We start from the raw sequence: 17224 nt of genomic DNA, 5'->3' as shown, positions 1-17224 counted from the left end.
AACGGTGATGGACAGTGTTGAGACGGCGTAAAAGGGATCGGCATGTAGATGCATAAGCAAAGCACCCATAGTTGAGTTTCAAACGAACAAGGGACCGGTATAAATGAAGGAGGGTGGTTTGATTGGCACCCCAAGATGTATAATTGAGGACACATAGGACATTAAGGCCTGTGTACAGTGGGCTGCCAGGTACGAGACACAAGAGGACCAAGAGAGTTTCCTATCAAGCATGAGCCCCAGGAATTTCGTAGTGTCAATGAACGAGAGGGCAACAGCCCCAATGTGGGAGGAACCATTTGCACTGCCAGAAATTCATACAGAAAGTTTTGTCTGTGGAAAAGCGAAAGCCATTGGCGATGCTCCAGGAGTGAAGATGATCAAGACAGCACTGAAGACGCTGCTCAGTGAGACAGGTCAGTGGAGAACTGCAATAGATGGCAAAATCATCGACAAAAAGGGAGCCGGTGATGCCCACCTGGAGACAGGCCGTAATAGGGTTAGTGGCGATAGCAAAGAGGATGATTCTCACGAGGGAACCTCCCCATCGAACCCCCCTCAGATTTAGTTATAAGTTGGTTACAGTAGATAGGCCTTGAAAAACTGAACACAGATCATTCGAGAAAACAGGAAGACGTTGTATGGGACTGAAAAAAAATAAGCAAAATATGCACTGAGTAGTCCATGCGCAAGATACGCAACATCAAGGATGGTTTGAGCTCACGTGGTCCCGTGGTTAGCGTGAGCAGCAGAGAAAGGAGAGGTCCTTGGTTCATGTCTTCTTGAGTGAAAAGTTTAATTTTTTACTTTCAGACAATTATCAAAGTTCAGGCACTCAGACATAGTCAACTTCCCTCTCCAAAATTCCAGGACATGTTCAGATTTGCTTGGACATATGCAGGATTTGACGGTCTACACACAGAAAAATTTGAAAATGTTAAAAACATAATCTTTTGACAGAGCACAGTGAAAACTGTGCGACTGTGAAACTGTTGCATTCATTTGTCGCAGTTTATGTGACAAACTCTTATGTTTCCATCACTTTTTTGGGAGTGATTATCACATCCACAAGAAAACCTAAATCGGGCAAGGTAGAAGAATCTTTTTACCCATTCGCCAAGTTAAGTGTGCCGACAACATATTCTTGTCATGTGACGCACATGCTGTCACCAGTGTCGTATAGAATATATCAGAAGTGTTTTCCTGTGGAGGCATTGGTTGACCTATGACCTTAAGGTCAAATGTTTTCGGTTCCCATTGGACAGGCACGTCCTTTTGCCTACTAATTGCACCGTTTTGCGGTGCGGTCACAAAACAAAGACACTAAACTTATTACAGTGAACAGAGACGTCAATGAACGAACGGGCAGATCATAACTTTGCGAAAAATACAGAAAGTAAAATTTTCACTCGAGGGAAGACTTGAACCACGGACATCTTGATCCGAAGCTGCTCACACTAACCACGGGAGCACGGCACTCCAGAGGTCAATCTATCCTTGATGTTGTAAATCTTGTGCATAGACTACTCAGTTTGTATATTTTGCTTATTTGTTTCATAGTCCCACACAACTTCTTCCTGTTTTCTCGATTGATCTGTGTTCAGTTTTTCAAGGCCTATCCACTGTGCCAACTTATAACTAAATCTGAGGGGGGGGGTGCGATGGGGAGGTTCCCTTGTCAGTATGAAACCCTGAGGCACACCATTTTCCTGAATAAAGGTGTCCACCAAAGCAAAACCCACATGCACCTTGAAAACTCCATCTTGAAATAATTCCTGAAGAAAACAGTGTAGAATACGGAGGATACCAGTTCTCCAGCAGGTGTCGTAGGCCTGCTCCAAATCAAAAAACACAGCCACAGCCTGTGATTGCCGTAGAAAACCATTCATGATATGCGTGGACAGAGTAACGACATGCTCAGCCGCAGAATGCTGAGCTCAAAATCCACACTGTGCATTCAATCACCTTGCAAACGCAGCTGGTAAGAGAGGTGAGGCGGTAGCTAGAAGCAAGGTGTGTGTCCTTAATGTGCTTAGGTATGGGTATGACTGAGGCTTCACGCCAGCATCTAGAAAAAGTGCCCTCAGCCCAGATGCTGTTGTATGTGTTAAGCAGAAAGTGCTTGCCCTCGAGAAAGAGGTGCTACAACATCTGAATGTGGATAGCGTCTGGCCTGGGGCGGAGGACCAGAATGAACTGAGAGCATGATCTAGCTCCCTCATAGTGAAGGCGGCATTGTAGCACTAATAATTCGGAGAAGAGAAGGGTATCGCTCAAGCCTCCTCCACTCATTTCCTATGGAGAAAAGTAGGGTGATAGTGGGAAGAGCTCCAAACTACCGCAAATAGCAGCCCAAGGTGCTGCAGATAGCAACGGGATCCACGATGACAGCGGCACCTACTGTCAGGCCAGAAATGGATCTTGGCCCACACAACAAAGGAAGGTGTGGGATTCTTAAATGAACTAGTGAACGAAATCCAACTAGCTCTTTTGCTATCCCGAAGAACTCGTGCAGTTTTCCAGTGAAAGATGGTAGTTAAAAATGCGGAGAGCATGTCTCCGTGCATGAATTGTGTCGCGGCATGCCTCAGTCCACCAGGGGACTGGGACATGACGTGGTAAAGAGGAAGTGCAAGGAATGGAATGTTCTGCAGCACTAAGGATAATGTTTGTGGGATTGACCACCTGGTCATCACAACTGAGGAAATTTTTATCTGCAAAGCTCGCCAGGGAGGAGTAAAGCTGCCAGTCAGCCTGAATAAGCAGCCATTTGGGCATGCATGTGGATGGGGTAGGAGTCAGAAGATGGAGAGCACACTGGGAAATGGTCGCTCGAGTAGGTGTCGGAAACAATGGACCACTCAAGACGATCGGCAAGTTGGGCAGTGCAAAAGGATAGGTCCAAATGGGAATAGGTGTGTGAGGAGTCAGAAAGGAAAGTGGGTGCACCAGTGTTAAGGCAGAAGAGGTTGAGGTGGTTAAGAATTTCAGCCTCTGGCAGGTCCTGGGAGAACCCCAAAGGGGATGATGCACATTAAAGTCACCGAGGAGCAAAAACGGTAGAGATAGCTGCCCAATAAGCTGAAAGAAGTCAGCCCTGGTGGCATCGAAGGACGGAGGTACATAAATGGTACACAGGGAGAAAGTCAGGTGGGGAAGGAAGAGTCGAACGGCAACAGATTGAAGACGGGGCAGTCAGGGAGATGGATTGACTATGAAGGTCATCTCGTATAGGCAGTATGACGGCCTCATGAGATGGGACGCCGACCTCAGGTGGAAGGTCAAAACGAATCGGTGAGTAATGTGGAAGCTCAAAGCAGTCTTGACGGTGCAATTTTGTTTCCTGAAGACAAAGTACAAGGCGATGCTTCCGATGCAAGCAGCAGCCACAAATCCTCTTTGTGGGACCGAAGGCTGCGAGCGCTCCATTGGACAGTCATGAGGAGCAAGAGAGGTAGGGGTGTCAACTCGGTGTCCGCCGAAGGAAAGCCGGTGGAGAGTTGCTACTACAGGGCACAGAAGCAGGAGAATCGTGCTCCATGGGGTCCACACAAGCATCGAAAAACGGTTGGTGGTGCGCACCAGCCGAGACAGAGGCCAGCCAGGCTCAGCAACCATGTTGCGACACCATCGATTAGGGTCTTTGAGTTGGTGAAGAGGAAGACCGTTTATGTTTAGCAGACTTCTTCGAGCCCTTCTGAGTGGAGGTGGTCTTCTCGGGTGTACTCCTTCTGGCCTTTCCTGCCTGCCAGTAGTGTAGTGGGCAGCCCCGCCCCTTTAGGCAAGAGTTTGACAGGTTATTGCACAGCAGTATGGGGGATGGTGATGCTACCTTGACACTGGGCGACTTCACGACCTCATAGTCAAATTTGAGGTTGCATGTCTGTGTAGCCATGTCCTTCATGGAGTAGGGGTAACAAGAACTGAACTATAAGTGCCAGAAAGGAGAACACAGGGTTTGCGACTAGCCAGTAACTTGCAAGCTACTGGGTAAGGCACTTTTTCCTTTACTCAGATCTCTTGAGCAGCCCGCTCATCTAAGATACGTGGAACAATCCTGGGAGGATGTGGCGTGTCCACCATTGCAGTTGATACAGCCGAGAGGAGGAAGTGGACATTCACTCTTGTGTGCATCTCTGTCGCAGCTTACACATTTGGCTGTGTGTCGACAAGACATTCTAGTGTGATTGAACTCGTGACACTGATAACAGCGCATCAGATTAGGAATGTATGGACAGACTGTGATGATTTCGTAGCCTGCTTTAATCTTGGATGACAGCACCACCCTATCAAAGGTGAGGAAAAGAGTGTGGGTGGGCACCAAGGAGGAATCGACCTTTTTCATTACACGATGATCAGAGGGATAAGATTGTATTTCAGTCTCGGTTAGACTGTCAAGCAGCCTGGTGTAAATTACACCACGGGAAGAATTCAAAGTTGTATGTGCCTCGACACGAATAGGGTAGCTGCGGAGAAGTGAGGCAGCAAGTAGTAGTTGTGCTTGAGCCTCACAAGCCGTCTCCAAAAGCAAGGTGCCATTTTGTAAACGAGAGCAGGATTTCACAGGGCCAGCAATTGCATCAACACCTTTCTGAATAATAAACAGATTGACCCTAGTGAAGGACTGACAGTCTTCAGTATGTGATTCTACAAGGAACTGCGGTGCAGTGGGAAGAGTCTTTGAATCAGTAGCCTCATTATGTTTACGTTTTGTCAACATCGATGGAAAGGATGAGTTTACTCATTGCGAGGAAATCCCTACGACTGCCAGCATCTCCGATGACGCACTCGTTCCAACTGGGGGGCCCCCTACACGAGGGGGCAGACCCGCCTTAGGGGATTGTTCACGCCTCCTGCACACCTGACGGAGGGACCAATGGACAATCTGGGCAGGTTACAGCTCAGGCAGTCACTCCTCCCTGGGCCTGGCCTGTACCAGGGGTTACATACAGACTTTATCTGTCAACCCGGGGCTGGGAATTCCGTGTTAACCAGTCACCTTCTATGCGTCAGATGTGTGGGCTGACCTTCAGGAGCACACAGGGAGGAAGGAGAAAAAAAGAGGATCCTCAAAGGCTGAAACGGAGGAATGAGAGGAGAAGGGAAACAAAGAAAGGCAAAAGGAGCCAAAAAGAAAGCTGAGACTGTTCGCAGAGAACATTCCCAATAATACCCAGACCTGTTCCCCAAGGGAGGGGAAAAGGAATAGTAAGAGGATAGACATGCAGCATGGAGGGGAAAGGAGTAGAATAGAGAAAGAAAGAACTTGTAGGTGCATGGGCAGGATAGAAGACATGTGTCCTACTGAAGTGGGAGCCGGGAAGGTGAAAGACGGGAGACAGAGACTAGCGAAGGTTTAGGAGAGTGTGGATACTGGGACAAAAGGTATGTGGTAGGGAGAGTTCCCACCTGCTCAATTCATAAAAGCATGCATTCTTTAGGAAGAGTCCACATCATACGGTATGTGATGCAGTCAGTAAAGTGAAGCACATACATTGGGTGGTCCATCTCTTTCTTGGGAATTGTTTGGCAGTAGCCACTTATGCAGATAGACAGCTTTTTAGTTGCCATGCCCATGTGGAAACTTGCACAGTAGTTCCACCTTAGCTGATGGTTCCTGGCACAGGTGAGGTCCTGCCTTTGATGGGGTAGGAGATGCCTGTGACAGGACTGGAGTAAGTGGTAGTGGGATGATGGATGGGACAAGTCTATTGCAGGGACTGAGCCTAAAAGGGCTAGGAGCAATGGAAGAGTATGGACAGACATGGATGCTGTGTAGGTGGCCAGCTGCAGTGGCCATGCGGTTCTAGGCGCTACAGTCTGGAACCGCGCGACCGCTGGTTTGAATCCTGCTTCAGGCATGGATGTGTGTGATGTCCTTAGGTTAGTTCTAAGTTCTAGGGGACTGATGACCTCAGATGTTAAGTCCCATAGTGCTCAGAGCAATTTGAACCATTTTTGAACTGTGTAGGTTTTTTTGGGCATCAAAATAACACTATGGGAAGGGTGCAGGGGATTGTGGGCAGATCCAAGGCATGATGACAGATTCAGTTGCTCCAGCCCTGGGTGGTACTGAGTCAAGAGAGGAGTGCTCCTTTGTTGTCAATTTGCATATGGGATGTGGTAGGTGACTGAAGAGACAAGGCATTGAGAGATCTGTTTCTGGACAAGGCTGAGAGGGTAATTTTGGTCTGCAAAGGTCCATCTTCCCTTAATCAAGTGCACAAGATGTTGACCACACCTCATCCAGTTAGATTTGCTGCCATGTCTCTTTACATATACCCACCTGCAATTTGTTTCCCGTAGTTATAGTCTTTCTGCTTAGTTTTCTTTCTGAGATCTGTTTCTTCACATCGCGTTCAGTTAATTTTTATCTTTAACCATAGGCCCTACTCCCTCATTTTTCACCTCTTCCCCTATAACTCTTTTTTTTTTTTTTGCCCTTTTTATGGTTTTTTCCCACATATTTTTACACACTGCCAATACAGGAAAGTTTCCCTATCCCTAGCCAGAACTTCTATCAAAAAGCAATATGGAGCTGGTTTGCAAACTTTCCACCTCTCTCCCATACGTTGACTTACTTGGTATGCGAAGCCAACCCCCTTCTCCGAAGAATGCTGGTTAAGGGAATTTATCACACACACACACACACACACACACACACACACACACACACACACACACACACTCTCCTCTTGAAATAATCTGGTACTCGAAGAATACTTTCAGTTCAGTCATGGTATATTTCAACTCCCAAAAAAAAAAAAAAAAAAAAAAAAAAAAAAAAAAAAAAAAAAAAAAAAATAATCACCTTATAAATATTTGAACTCATACGAGTCAACCAAGTCATCAAACATTAGACTATCAAGATACATTTACAACAGGGTTGGTTTAATAACCACCAGAAAATATGAACATGTCTTGCTTCTAGCAAGTCCAACACATGACCACTTAAGTCTAATCTCACTTCTTCATTTGCTCTTAACAACCACAACAGTCACTAAACCAGCAAAGAATAGGAGAGGCTCTTCTCAACACGTACACTATGGATCATACAGAAGGTACTTGTTGGCCACCGTTCTGCTGCCGCGTCGACATTTTGCTCATGACTGTTTTTAGACCTTCACACACAAACATGCAATGCGCAGTAGGTCAGATTCTTCTCTCACACACTTCTATTTGAAATATTGTGGGTTCAAGTGGTTCTAGAATTTATGCGGAAATTCTCGAAGCATTACATATTCCTCCCCTCAGATCGAACACACGATATTTTATATACCATCATTATGTACATTTATATAACATATAATAATTCATGTTTCAACAGCATACCTTGTTCTTTTAATAACCATGAATACCCTTTTTCTTATTATTTAGCTATTCCTTTTTTTTCATTTTACTTTAATTATATTTCAATAAATGTTGGAGTTAGCTCTTTCACTATCTAAAAATCGTGAGGACCAAATTTTTTTTTCTGCTCTTTATCCAATCATAAATTGCTGGTGTTCAAGACACTTGAGTACTGTATTCTTTATTCTAATTCCTTGTACTATTTTTTCCTTAGAATGTACTAGTATCATTATTTATTGTAGTTTGGAGGAAATCTGGGCAAATGAAAGTGTTCTTTTCGACCCTTGTAAACTCACGTAAAACACAATAAAGCTAGTGGTATATAGAATTCAAACTTACCAGAATAGAATAATTCCTATTAAATGTGTGACTTCTGTCACAATACTGTCTTTTTTTCCCCCTAGGATCAGTACCTTTACCTTATGTGTTGGTTGACCCCTATGAGTGCACCACCTCCTTCCATTCGGGTAGGTACACCCCTTCATAAAACATCCCTATTCATCAGGCCACAGGTTGTCCTATCTCTATGTAGGTATTCCTGCCCTATATCCTTAGCAAATGCCAGGTACGTTCCCCTTATCCTTTATGAGTAGGGCTCATGGTCTATTTCCCTAGTACACATCTGTATGTACACTATAATCAAATATTTCCTGGTAAAAATATAATTATTTTGCGCTTGACTCTCACTTCTTAGTATCTACTCTAATACCCTAGAGTCCCCTTCTACTTCTCAACTTCCATAATCTGTCTATACATATTATTCAACTCTTAGTAGATACTATGTCTACACATAATGATTAAGTCCCACTACTCCATGACTCATCACTTCGTCAGAGTGTTTGCTACCCTGACTTTTCTTAAATGATTATCATGATTAACTTGCTTATCATTGTTTTATAATTATTTCACAAGCTCTCCTGCTCCTACATGAGTTTACTGCTAACACACACACACACACACACACACACACACACACACACACACACACCTCTCTGTACAGGGTATTACAAAAAGGTACAGCCAAACTTACAGGAAACATTCCTCACACACAAAGAAAATATTTTATGTGGACATGTGTCCGGAAACGCTTACTTTCCATGTTAGAGCTCATTTTATTACTTCTCTTCAAATCACATTAATCAAGGAATGGAAACACACAGCAGCAGAACGTACCAGCATGACTTCAAACACTTAGTTACAGGAAATGTTCAAAATGTCCTCTGTTAGCGAGGATACATGCATCCACCCTCTGTCGCATGGAATCTCTGATGTGCTGATGCAGCCCTGGAGAATGGTGTATTGTATCACAGCCATCCACAATACGAGCACAAAGTGTCTCTACATTTGGTGCCAGGGTTGCGTAGACAAGAGCTTTCAAATGCCCCCATAAATGAACGTCAAGAGGGTTGAGGTCAGGATAGCGTGGAGGCCATGGAATTGGTCCGCCTCTACCAATCCATCGGTCACCGAATCTGTTGTTGAGAAGTGTTGTTTTGTACTTGTAAAGGCAGATGTTCTAGCTGCAAAGGTAGAGTATCCTGTATGAAATCATAACATGCTCCATTGAGCATAGGTGGAAGAACAAAACTAAAATGAGCTCTAACATGGAAATAAAGCGTTTCTGGACACATGTCCAGATAACATCTTTCCTTTATTTGTGTGTGAGGAATGTTTCCTGAAAGTTTGGCTGTACCTTTTTGTAAGACCCTGTATACATATCGGTATATTTGTATATACAAGATAAGACACAAAAAAGGAACAATGTAGAACAGTCACTTAAAAAACTGTGTGCTTCTTTCCAGATGTACACACATCTTTTTCACCTACAACCCTTGGCAGTTCTTACATCCTTTTAATCTGTAACTTCATTGTTTGTGTATTTGTATTTCTTTGTGTGTATGCGGAAGTGTTTTCGTGTAGTCTGATTCTTCAGCCTTCTTATCTGAAGATAAGTTGTATGTTATTGGGAACCACAGAAACTTTGAAGGATTTCTGCAATAGAAGTAGATGAATATGGAAAGAGGGAAAAATAGATAGGTTCTTAAATTAGAAGTAAGAAAGGAATGAAGGTAGATATGGTTGCTAAGAACAAAGAATAGAAAGAAGACATCCTCAAAGACAGGAAATCCTTCCCACCCCCCTTCCCTAGAACCCCTTCCTTGCTGGTACTTGAGTGAGAAGCCGGAGGAGGTATGGTGTTAAATCATCTCCTACAGAACAGACGTTCCCTTTTTCACCTTTGAGGTCACCGAAGAAAATCTTAGCAACCCTATGGAAACGGTAAATGGTGAAGAATCTGGCACACTTGTTTGTGAGGGTCCCTTGAAAGGTGTGATGTGTGTTTTGTGTTGGTCATGATTTATCTGTTAGGGTAAATCATGCTTTTTACCTACACTACCTGCCCCCTTTCGACATTGATACAAACCCTCCCCTCTACGTCACATCTTATAAAAGGTATAAAATATTCTGTACCAAGAGTAAAATTATATATTCCATTATCACAATCATTTAGTCACACAATATTATGTATTCCACAAATGCAATATTTCATTAAGTTTACTAAGAAAATTATGCTTTAATGACTAACTTGATTATGTTCCAATCACTGTGAGAATGGTATTCTCATGATTTCAGAAATTATTTTGAAACTTATATGCCAGGTATTGTTCTCCCTACTTACTTTGTACTATGTGAGTAAAAGGGATTACCAGGCAGCTTTAAAGAAAACCAGGATGCCGCGTCAGCTGCTGTCGACATTACAATCGAAACCGCGGGAGAGAATGGCTGGCTAGGCAGATTTAATCAATCTAATTTCAAGGATAATATGTGTACCAATTCCCACCTCATGTCACCACACGTTGGGGCGAGTCATGAGGACAGGTAGGGGCACCCCTGGAATAACCGAGTAATACTAAAATGCAGACTTTCAGGACAGGAAATATCATGTCCATTATAATTATCCTGCCTGTTATGCCGTGGTCGGTTGATGAATTTTGTCTCAGTTCCCAACGTTTCGTCTCCGACTGCGAGAGACATCTTCAAGGAGGTCCGTAGGTCGATAGAAGGTCCAACACACCCACTGGCTCGCTACTGACTGCCGCTAAATTCCGTCTCCGCGAGCTCCCGCGCCGCGGTGTGACGTCACGTGTTTTGAAAACGTCAGTGCAATTGGCCGCTGTCCGTCGCCGTCGATCGCCGTTGCCATCACCCAGTAGTGGACGGGTGGTACACATTTTCTTTAACACCGGCATCCATATACCATTTAATTTTATGCCCTCCTCCTTTCGGTTGAAATTATTTGGGTGTTTAGCGATTTCGATTGCCTCCCTGTAGAGCCTTTCGTAGTCTCCGCTTGTGGCCGCTAGTACTTGCGTCTCCTCGAAACGAATATTGTGGTTCCCTGGCTGGAAAGCATGCTCCGCAACAGCTGATCGTTCCGTTTCTCCTCTTCTACAATTTCCCTTGTGCTCTTCCAAACGTTTAGAAACCGTTCTGTTAGTTGTACCCCATAAACATCACCACAGCTGCATGGGATCCTATACACTCCAGGTTTTTCAAAGGTTTGCGAGCGTCCTTGGCAGGCGTAAGGTATTCCTGTATCTTCCTGGTGGGCTTGTAAATTACGATAATATTCCGCTTCGTCAGGATCCTCCCTATTCTTTCCGTTACATTTTTAACAAACGGCAGGAAAACCTTAGATTTTGCAGTAGCCTGTATGTCAGTATGATTTCTGCGAGGCTGCCTCAACGCACGTTTTATTTCGGTGGATGAATATCTGTTCGTCATTAGTGCATTCTGGAGATGTTCCATCTCAGCGTCGAGCAACTCAGGTTCACAAATATTTTTAGGTCTGTCCGCTAACGTCTTGATAACACCCCGCTTCTGTTGTGGGTGGTGGTTCGAATCCCAGTGCAAATAACGGTCCGTGTGCGTGGGTTTGCGGTATACTGAGTGGCCCAAACTACCATTTTCGTTTCTAAAAACAAGCACATCGAGGAAATGTAATTTGCCGTCTACCTCCTCCTCCATTGTAAACTGAATTCTCGAGTTTATGCTTTTTAGATGTTAGTGAAACCGGCTTAGTTCCTCCCTACCATGTCTCCACAGCACAAACGTGTCATCCACGTATCGGAATCATACATTTGGTTTTTTGCTGGCTGTTCCTAAGGCCTGTTCTTCGAATTTCTCCATAAAGAAGTTTGCAATTACGGGACTTAGGTGCCTTCCCATAGCCACGCCATCCGTTTGCTCATAAAACTGTTCATTCCACTTGAAGTATGTGGTCGTCAAACAACACTTAAATAGTTGTAAAATATCGGCAGGAAAAATTCGATCCAGCTGTTCCAATAAATCGTTAAGTGGAACCATGGTAAACAGCGATACCACATCGAAGCTGACCAATATGTCCTCCGGCTGGACCACTATGCCATCCAATCTGCTGATGAAATGTGTCGAATTCTTTATATAAGAGTCCGAACGGCCCACATGTGGCTTCAACAGCGTAGTCAAAAACTTGGCTAACGAGTAGGTGGGCGAACCAATGGCACTTAGTATCGGTCTTAACGGCACATTTTCTTTATGAATTTAGGGCAATCCATAAAGCCTCGGTGGTAGCGCAACCGAATTGCAGAGACCTTTCTGTACACTCTCTAAATGCCGAACAGTCTGATTAGGTAGCAAACTGATAACGGTCCGGGAAACGTCTAAATGCCGAACAGTCTGATGAGGTAGCATTTAGACGTTTCCCGGACCGTTATCAATTTGTCCAAACGTTCGTTATCTGACGATGAGACATCTGTGCTTGCCAAGGAAGGAAATTTTGCTGTTAGTCCGCGTTTTGTGCCCACGGAAGAAATTATAGCCAGTGTAGAAGCAGGAATTCGCAGTGTGGATTCTGTAACAGCTGAAGAAATCCGCATAGAAACAGTGAGAATATTAGCCAATGCAAAACCGCCGAAACCGTGGGTGAGAGAAGAGCTTTAAAACTCCTGAATGACGACGATAGTCTTTTGGTTCTCCCAGCTGACAAAGGAAGCGCAACGGTGGTTATGGATGTGGCCGACTACCAGAGTAAAATTACTGATTTATTGGATCCGCAAGCACATAGGAAGCTGAATGAGGATCCCACTAACAACGTTCTCAGAACTGTGTCGCGGTTAGTAAAAAAGTCCTCCATTGAAGAGAGTGTACAGAAAGGTCTCTGCAATTCGGTTGCGCTACCTATGGATTACCCAAAATTCATAAAGAAAATGTGCCGTTAAGACAGATACTAAGTGCCATTGGTTCGCCCACCTACTCGTTAGCCAAGTTATTGACTACGCTGTTGAAACCACATGCGGGCCGTTTAGGAACTGCCAGCAAAAAACCAAATGTGTGGTTCCGATACGTGGATGACACGTTTGTGCTGTGGAGACATGGTAGGAAGGAACTAAGCCGGTTTCACGAACATCTAAAAAGCATAAACTCGAGAATTCAGTTTACAATGGAGGAGGAGGTAGACGGCAAATTACATTTCCTCGATGTGCTTGTTTTTAGAAACAAAAATGGTAGTTTGGGCCACTCAGTATACCGCAAACCCACGCGCACGGACCGTTATTTGCACCGGGATTCGAACCACCACCCACAACAGAAGCGGGGTGTTATCAAGACGTTAGCGGACAGACCTAAAAATATTTGTGAACCTGAGTTGCTCGACGCTGAGATGGAACATCTCCAGAATGCACTAATGAAGAACAGATATTCATCCACCGAAATAAAACGTGCGTTGAGGCAGCCTCGCAGAAATCATACTGACGTACAGGCTACTGCAAAATCTAAGGTTTTCCTGCCGTTTGTTAAAAATGTAACGGAAAGAATAGGGAGGATCCTGACGAAGCGGAATATTACCGTAATTTACAAGCCCACCAGGAAGATACAGGAATACCTTAAGCCTGCCAAGGACGCTCGCAAGCCATTGAAAAAAGCTGGAGTGTATAGGATCCCATGCAGCTGTGGTGATGTTTATGTGGGTACTACTAAAAGAACGGTTTCTAAACGTTTGGAAGAGCACAAGGGAAATTGTAGAAGAGCAGAAACGGAACTATCAGCTGTTGCGGAGCATGCTTTCCATCCAGGGAACCACAATATTCGTTTCGAGGAGGCGCAAGTACTAGCTGCCACAAGCGGATACTACGAAAGGCTTTACAGGGAGGCAATCGAAATCGCTAAACACCCAAATAATTTCAACCGAAAGGAGGAGGGCGTGAAATTAAACGGTATATGGATGCCGGTGTTAAAGAAGATGTGTACCACCCGTCCACTACTGGGTGATGGCAACGGCGATCGACGGCGACGGACAGCGGCCAATTGCACTGACGTTTTCAAAACACGTGACGTCACACCGCGGCGCGGGAGCTCGCGGAGACGGAATTTAGCGGCAGTCAGTAGCGAGCCAGTGGGTGTGTTGGACCTTCTATCGACCTACGGACCCCCTTGAAGATGTCTCTCGCAGTCGGAGACGAAACGTTGGGAACTGAGACTAAATTCATCAACCGACCACGGCATAACAGCCCGGATAATTATAATGGACATAATGACCGAGTAAGACACAATCAAGATTCCTAGGGGGCACAACGCTAACAACTGAGGACGATGCAGTCACGTGCCAGGAGCAATTTTTGGGTGATGTAATCCCAGTTTCTCACTTGAATGTTTATCTAACAACCTCTAAGCGGGGGATGATAGAATAGTGTAAGAAGTTGGGGGAATCGGTGCAGGAAAAACACTGAAAACAACTCGGGATCCGACGGTCATCACTCCGCCTATTAACACAGAAAGTTAACAGCCCTGGGAGATGACAACTTTATGTCCTTGAGATTGTACTTTCCTTTTTCTAACCCAGTTCTTCGGCAAGGCCTGGTTAAATTTTTTTCAGAAAACGAGTGGGATGTACTTCCCCATTTGGCTTAAACGTAGGGAATTGCCTAAATAACCCTGAATTGGCTCCCCATTGTAAATTCGTCATTACCTCACTAGAAGTCATCCTCTTATCAACCTTGTCCTAAATTATTTCCTTAATTCATCCATACCTTTCTTGGTATCATTGAGTTCAGAAGGTAAAACAGGAGATACGTCCTTGGAGAATACTCTCAGAGCAACTTTTTGGTCAAATATTTCCTCTACCTGTTCCTCCAGACTACTTACATTTATTAAGACTGAGGTTGCTAGTTTCTCTTATTTCCACTTTATCTACTCAAGTGTTAACACCTGCAATTTGCGATTGTACTATTGGTATTAACATACTCTATCTCAAATTGTGAAATCTTTGCTTTACAGCATCAAATTCTAACTTTTTTGTCAAATCCTGAAATTGCTCATTCTCTCTAATTAAAGTCAGTGAACAGTTGATTTACGTCACTGCTTAAAGAACTAGTTAGTTCACCTTTCAAATCTATTTTGAAATTTTCTACTTCAGCAGTTAACATGTCAAATTCAGTTTACAAATTTCCCATGCCCTCATGCCATGTGCTAAATTAGATGAACAAAGTAAAGAATTTAGCCATTTAACAATCCTCAAGTTTCATTCTGAACATTCACTGAATCTAATTTAAGACATTGAGAATTTAAAGGTGTATTTAGTTCCTTTCTTAAAGGATTTTGGGCAGTTTAAATGACCAAAGGACAGATTCAAGTTTTGATCAAATTCACAAATTCAGACCAGTCTAGCATCTCCTTACTCACTTTCATTGCCACGGCTGGTTCTGAAGTTCCTCCAACTAACAGTATGTTTTCCATGGTTTTACCAATTTTAGATCTAGTAAGCATTAAAAAATATAAGTATAATAAATACAGTCTGTTAAACAGTTTATTCAACTTTATACTCAAACAATTATTGTTTTATGGTCACCCAGTGTAAAGTTTTAGGCAGCGTCGGTGAACAGCAACTGGTGCGGGCGATGTCGGTGGTGCTTTGATGTGTGTGTGAGCTGTATACTCCCCACACTGGATCTTCTTAGTTGAATTATTCCCATCGTATCTCTTCTAAGTCTAATATGTCGAGGTCTTCTTTCCATTCTTTTGATGTTATTACTTCCTTTGCTGCGTTCACAAATTTTCTTTTCCTTTGATTTCTGAGCTAAATCAAGTTTCTCATAACGGTTTTCTTCTCTTGTTATACTCGGTTGCTTTGGAAACATGCAACATCAACTTTTCTCATTTTCGTTTCTAATTCCCGTTTTTCGGGTCCCTTTTTCACCAATCACCACATTCTAACACTTTAGATGACAAGTAGAGATGTGGAGCTGGTTTGCAATCTTCCCATTACCCTTGGTATGTACAGCTGATCTTCTCAGAGAAGTAGTTTTCGGAGATCGACATGGCTGGCTATCCAGAGAAGTCTGATTCGGCTGTGAGCTGCCAGAGGGTCAGGACGTGCATTTCCATCAACCCTGTTTTGAGTTTATGTAACACGGCATAATGGATCATTCTGTAGAGCAACAGTACGCTATCAAATTTTGCATTAAATTTGGGACTGATTGCTTGTCCAAATCACAAGTCATTTGTGGACGGCAGAGAGGAGATCACCGATGAACCTTGCAGTGGACGGCCGTCAACCGCATGAGTCGACAAAAATGTGGTGATTGTTTGAAATCTGACAGACAGCTGAGCCTTCAAAAATGGTTCAAAAGGCTCTGAGCACTATGGGACTTGAACTTCTGAGGTCATCAGTCCCCGAGAACTGAGGTTAGTTAGGTTTAAGTAGTTCTAAGGACATCACACACATCCAAGGCAGGATTCGAACCTGTGACCGTAGGAGTCGCATGGTTCTAGACTGTAGCGGCTAGAACCACTCGTCCATTCTGGCCAGCAGCTGAGCCTTCAGTTGATAGCACACACTGTAAACATGTCAAAAACAACCGTTTTCCGCATTGTGACTGAAGAGTTGGACATGAGAAAGGTGTGTGCGCTGAACTCTTACCAAAAGTGTTGACCGATGAAAACAAGCACATGTGAGTGATTCGGTGCTGAGAAATGTTGGAAATGTATGAAAATGACCCTCAGTTATCACTGGTGATGAGTTGTGGCTATTTTAGTACAAGGCAGAGTTCAGAATGGCACATCTCATCATCGCCCCGTCTCGAGAAGGCACGCATGAGTGAGTCCAGGATCAAAACCAAGCTCCTTGTCTTCTTTGACGTCAGAGGCATTGTCCACCATGAAATCATACCTACAGTGAACTCAGCTTTCTACTTTAAGTACTGAAAAGGAGGGTCTCGCACTCGCTGCCGAAGCAACATCAAGGACAAGTGGAAAGTTCACCACGACAACATGCCGAGTCACAGCGTCTTCATCTTCCTGACCAGGAACAAGACCCTACTGGTTCTCCAGCCTTCCTACAGTCCTAACCTGGCTTCTGCTGAATTTTTTTGTTTCCTTGGTTAAAAGTAGTCATGAAAGGAAAACATTGGGACACAGTTGAAAGCATCCAGGTGCATGTTACATCAGTTATAAAAGACATTCAGGAAAAGGCAATCCAGGATGCCTTCCAGGCAAGTTTACTGATGCAAGAGGGTGTTATTTTGAAAATTTGATTATTTGTACGAATATATGCAATAAATTATTTTTTTTATGAATTTGGTCGCATTACTTATAGAACATACCTTGTATTTCAACTTCCACAAAAAACAAATTCACCATTTCTCATATAAATATTCGAACTTGTGTAAGTCCACCACCAAGTCGTCAAACATTACTCTATTAAGATACATTTACAACAGGGTTGGTTTAATAACCACCAGAAAATATGAACACGTCTCGCTTCTACGAAGTCCAAAACATGAATACTTAACAGTCACTAAACCAGCAAAGAATAGCACAGGCTCTTCTCTACACATACTCT

The 17224-nt window shown here is 43.8% G+C and overlaps 1 protein-coding gene across 1 annotated transcript in view; it reads left to right on the top strand.

The window, feature by feature from the left end:
- Nucleotides 1-359: 359 nt before the first annotated feature.
- Nucleotides 360-17224, top strand: part of LOC126282025 (protein lethal(2)k10201) — a 224791-nt gene continuing 207926 nt past the window's right edge. The window contains exon 1 of the mRNA XM_049981427.1: nt 360-413. The gene's annotated coding sequence lies outside the window, so the exon portion shown is untranslated. The remainder of the gene's footprint in view (nt 414-17224) is intronic.

This window comes from Schistocerca gregaria, chromosome 7 (genome assembly GCF_023897955.1).
Source record: "Schistocerca gregaria isolate iqSchGreg1 chromosome 7, iqSchGreg1.2, whole genome shotgun sequence".
In the NCBI taxonomy this organism is placed as follows: domain Eukaryota; kingdom Metazoa; phylum Arthropoda; class Insecta; order Orthoptera; family Acrididae; genus Schistocerca; species Schistocerca gregaria.
The sequence above is the reverse complement of the archived record's forward strand: the minus strand, read 5'-3'. Positions and strand labels throughout refer to the sequence as shown.